This window comes from Muntiacus reevesi, chromosome 4, assembly GCF_963930625.1.
Source record: "Muntiacus reevesi chromosome 4, mMunRee1.1, whole genome shotgun sequence".
Classification (NCBI taxonomy): Eukaryota; Metazoa; Chordata; class Mammalia; order Artiodactyla; family Cervidae; genus Muntiacus; species Muntiacus reevesi.
The window spans coordinates 40,787,982-40,793,707 of NC_089252.1; positions in this window are offsets into that span (position 1 = coordinate 40,787,982).

Here is a 5,726-nt window from a genome sequence, read left to right on the forward strand (position 1 = left end):
GGGCCCAAGCGCCGCTGGGAAGCGGGAGGGCGGGGCGCAGGGGCGGGGTGTAGAGGCGCGGGGGCGGAGCGTACGGGCTTAGGGGCGGGGAGCTCAGAGACGGGGAGTATGGGACATGGGGCGGGGCGCGCGAGAGGACCTGGGCTCCCGGCGCACAAGGCTGCGCGCGGCGCTGGACTGGCTGCAAAACCTCCGCAGCTCCCGGGATTGCCCACGGCTCTGGCACACGGCAGCTTTCTGACTGGTCTGCGTGGCTCAGCGCTTTCAAGAAACAGATGCGGAACAAGTGAGACAGACATCACAGTCACTGTTTATCTGGGGTTTTCTCTCTTAAATTTTTTATAACAGTAAAGCTGGCATGTTCTCCTTTGTCAAAATGCTCTCACATCATGACTTCAAATAATCCCCAAAATGACACTGTAAATCAAGAGCAAGCATCACTATGTCAAGCAAACAGAAGCTCAGAGCAGTGATTCAGAATCTTCCAAACAACCAAGTCTGGGCCGATTTTCAAGTCTGAACACAGTGAATGTACTGAGATGTAATATGAGAAATCACAGAGAAAGAAGTTAGATGCCTGGGGTATGTAAGCTGTAAGTGGTATTATTAATTAAAATATTGTAGTATTTCCAAATATGCCCAAATGAACAATGTTAACATCTCCAGAATACCAACACAACCGGACTCTTCATGATGCAATTAAGAGGTAGACATCAGTCACCCCAAAGTGTTCTCACTGAGAAAGAAAAGGAAAAATATGAAATCTGGCCAGGGCTAGAACTACAAGCCTAAGGAAATACAGAGACCAAACAAACCTGTTATGTGACACAGCAGAAAGTGATCAGTGAACCCAGGGTGTGGTAAGTGTAGAGAGCAGATGGCCCACTGTCTTTATTCCACAAACAAGTAGCATCACAGCAGAAGGGAAGAGGATCTATCTTTGCAAATCAGACAGGAAACAAGGCAGCCAAAGCAGATCATGGCCTGGGTTGGGTCATGAGTGGGACAAATTAACTTTAAAAAAAAAATTTTTTTTGAGATTTGGGGACTTCCCTGGAGGCCCAGTGGTTAGGACTCCATGCTTCCACTTCAGGAGGCACAGGTTTGATCCCTGATCAGGGACTTAAGATCCCACATTCCACCTGCACTGTATAGCAAAAAAAAAAAAAGTAATAAAAGATTGGGAAATTTGGATTTGGAATGGATGTCAGGTGATTGTTGTTATTGTTCAGTAGCTAAATTGTATCCAACTCTTTGTAATCCCTTGGACTGCAGCACACCAGGCTCCTCTTTCCTTCACTGTCTCCCAGTGTTTGCTCAAATTCATGTCTGTTGAGTCAGTGATGCTATCTAACCATGTCAACTCATTTATCCATTCAGTTCAGTTCAGTTCAGTCGCTCAGTCGTGTCCGACTCTTTGCACCCCCATGAACTGCAGCACGCCAGGCCTCCCTGTCCATTACCAACTCCCGGAGTTTACCCAAACTCACCTCCATCGAGTAGGTGATGCCATCCAGCCATCTCATCCTCTGCCGTCCCCTTCTCCTCCTGCCCCCAATCCTTCCCAGCATCAGGGTCTTTTCCAATGAGTCAACTCTTCGCATGAGGTGGCCAAAGTATTGGAGTTTCAGCTTCAGCGTCAGCCCTTCCAACGAACACCCAGAACAGATCTCCTTTAGGATGGACTAGTTGGATCTCCTTGCAGTCTAAGGGACTCTCAAGAGTCTTCTCCAACACCACAGTTCAAAAGCATCAATTTTTCGGCGCTCAGCTTTCTTCACAGTCCAACTCTCACATCCATACATGACCACGGGAAAAACCATAGCCTTGACTAGACGGACCTTTGTTGGCAGAGTAATGTCTCTGCCTTTTAATATGCTATCTAGGTTGGTCATAACTCTTCTTCTAAGGAGCAAGTGTCTTTTAATTTCATGGCTGGAGTCACCATCTATAGTGATTTTGGAGCCCCCCAAAATAAAGTGTCTCACTGTTTCCACCGTTTGCCCATCTATTTGCCATGAAGTGATGGAACCAGATGCCATGATCTTAGCTTTCTGAATGTTGAGCTTTAAAGCCAACTTTTTCAGTCTCCTCTTTCACTTTCATCAAGAGGCTTTTTAGTTCCTCTTCACTTTCTGCCATAAAGGTGATGTCATCTGCATATCTGAGGTTATTGATATTTCTCCCGGCAATCTTGATTCCAGCTTGTGCTTCTTCCAGCCCAGTGTTTCTCATGATGTACTCTGCATATAAGTTAAATAAGGTTTTATGAATTAAATGAGTAGGTAGCAGATTCAAAACCCACAGACAGTGCTCATGGAAAAACAATCTGACAAGCTGTCCCCATTGAACCCCTAGATGGAAAGGGAGTGAGGATGAACCACAGAGCGCTGCAGCCTAGGAGACATCAGTGTGTGTGCAGGTAGAAACAGGAGCAGTGAGGAACCTGATGGACCTGAAGACAAGGAACCAGACAGCATCAATTTCCCCAGAAAGTGGGGAGAGGACAGCAGCTGAACACAGGAAGGGTTTTTCCTCCTCTAGGCCTGAGAGGCTGGAGCAATGCTTCTTCCAGGACAAGACCCCACATGGAGGGGGAGCCCCTGGGGGAATGAGCACTTGCAGGACATGGAGGAGAGACAGACAGTAAGGAAGACATGAGGGATTCGCAGAAGGCAAGCCCTCACACGTTAGCCCGCCGATGACAGTGATAGAAGGCATTGCGACAGCTGACGTCAGTTCAGGAATGAGTATCAGGAAAGAATTGAGGTCAAAAATCAGCAAAGTTATCAGAAAAAAAAAAAAAAGAATAAGAAGTAGAATAACATTCTTGCAGACGATGAAAGCATACCACAGAGGCATGCCCAAAAAACAGACCAAAGCTGTCACCTACTATTTCAGAACAAACTAAAGACATTTAGAGAGTGAGAGACAATGTGAATCAACATTAGGAAGAAATAGAAATAAAAGAAATAAAGTCTAAAGGAACGAGAGGAGCTAAACATAACCAACACCACCTTAGGAGAAATGGAAACTGAAAAGAAGAAAATCATTTTAAATTTTTTAAAAAATGAAGGAGGCAAGTGAGTTTGAGAGAGAACAACGAATACTGGGGACAGCCAAAATCATCCAGCAGATAACAGGAGTCCCAGAAGATAAAAGTGACATGAACAGTTCTAAAACCTGCAATTCAAGGAAACAAATGTTCCTGAAATATGAAATCTACATACTTGAAATATAAGGAAGGGAAACACTGCATACCAGAGAATATCAATTCAGATGTATTCTAGTAAATACACCACCAGATGTATTCTAGTAAAACTACTGAGTTTTAAATAAAAATGAAAAGGAAGTATCTTTGGGCATCCAGGCAAAAACAGTAAGTGACTTATGAAGGAATAGGATTTAGTTTAACAGGCTTCCCTGGTGGTTCAGATGGAAAAAAAATCTGCCCGCAATGCAGGAGACCCGGGTTCAATCCCTAGGTGGGAAAGACACAACTGAGGGACTAACACTTTCAGACTCTGTGAGCTTTATGCCAGCAGAGAATATGTACATGTACTTAAGATTTTGTGAGGAAAGAAAATATGAGCCTAGGACTTTACATGCAGCAAAAGTGAATTTCAAATATAAAGATCATAGACAACTGTTATCAACATGCAGGAATTCAGAGAATTTAGTTTCCATAATTTCTTCCAAAAAAACAAACTGCAGACCATCAGAATGACAAGGGAGAGATATTGCTATAAAAATAGGAAAGCGAAAGTGAAGTAGCTCGGTTGTATCCGACTCTTTGCAACCCCATGACTGTAACCTGCCAGGCTCCTCCCTCCATGGGATTCTCCAGGCAAGAACACTGGAGTGAGTTGCCATTTCCTTCCCCAGGGGATCTTCCCGACCCAGGAATCAAACCTGGGTCTCCCTCACTGCGGGCAGACGCTTTAACCTCTGGGCCACCAGGGAAGCCCTATAAAAATAGGAGGTGAACATCAAAGTCACAGTGTCATTTGAATTAAGACCATTTTCAGGTTAAAAGAGAGAGTGGTATGTAATGGTATACACTCTGACAAAATAGATGTATACAGCTCTTTATTGATAGAGGAAGAATGGAAAGCAAAAATGCAGAAATAAATTCCTGCTTTCAATAGCATATTGGTAGCAATGTTATTAATAGTGTTATTCTAACACTGTTGCTTGTATAAGAGGGGATGACGCAGATTATAACTATGGGATATTGAGGGTTTCCCTGGTGGCTCAGTTGATAAAAGAGTCTGCCTGCAATGCAGGAGACCCAGGTTCCATCCCTGGGTTGGGAAGATCCCCTGGAGAAGGGAATGGTAACCCACTCCATTATTCTTGCCTGGAGAATTCCATGGACAGAGGAGCCTGGTGGGTTACAGTCCATGGGGTCCCAAAGAGTCGGACAGCAACTACCACTTTCACTTTCATTGTAATTCTATTAGGCTCTGATGGAAAATGAGTGTGATTGGTTCTTTAATATTTTCTTTAGAGATCCAGGGAAACTTTTTCTCTTCTCTCTTAACATTTCTATATATAGCAATTTGGTAGACTATACTTTTATAAACAGACACACACAATCCAGAAGCAGACCCAGAGCTTCTAGGCTTGGTTCACTGCATTTCCAGGTCATATTAGACAATTTTTTAAAATCTCTGTAGGTAGAAATTGCTGGTGTCATCATTGTGGAAACACTGCCGTGACATCCGGAGAAGAGCAAGGGTTCAAATTCTCTCAGCCAGAGCAGCTGGATGGGCTAAGAAGGGCAACCACTTGGGAACAAGCAGAAGCAGCAATGGACCCAACATCCACAGAGGGTCACGCCTTGGCTGAATCCCTCTGTGAGGAACAGGGAGCTAACTGGGTCCATGGCCAAGGCCTGGGGTGGGGAGCAGGGAAGGCTGAGCAGTGAAGGCAGTGTCCACACCGCCACTCGGGGGTGCTCCCAGGGCAGGGTGGGGACAGGGATCTAGGTGACAGAAGGCAGGTCAGGAGCTCAGCATCTCTGCAGACTGGACAGTGGTGAGGGGAACAATTGATAAATACAGGTCCCAGCCCGCACCTGTGCTGTCTCTCTAGGGAGCAGAGGCCCCGCCAGACTGGGTGGTGACAGGTATTCCCAGCCCAGCATCGGAACCACAAGAAACCTGAGTCCCTTGGCAGGTGTCCTTCTTCAGAGCATCACTTCCCTCTGCCACCTGTGCCACCTGTGAAGGTGGGATGTTTGTAAACAGAAGGACACTCACATAGCTCTCTCACTCACGCCTTTCTTCTGGGTGCACAGCTGATTCTCCAGAAATGTTTTTTGTTAATTAGAAAGGAGAGGGAAAGACTGAGAGACAGACAGGGAGGAGGAGGGGTGGGAGGAGGGGGATGGGGAGAGAAAACAGTGGACCTGTTAAAGCAAGGAAGAACGGAAAGAAATGAAAGAGAGACTGCTGAAAAAAAGAGAGGGAGGGAGGGACATCATTCTGGTGGGAACACACACACACACCATACACAAACCACACACACCACACATACACCATGCACACACCATACACACCACACACACACACATCTCACACACTGCACGCACTGCACACACCACACATACCACACACACATTGTACATACATACACACCACACACACTGCACACAGCACGCACACACATCTCACACACCACACACACATCTCACACACCATATGCACTACACACACCACACA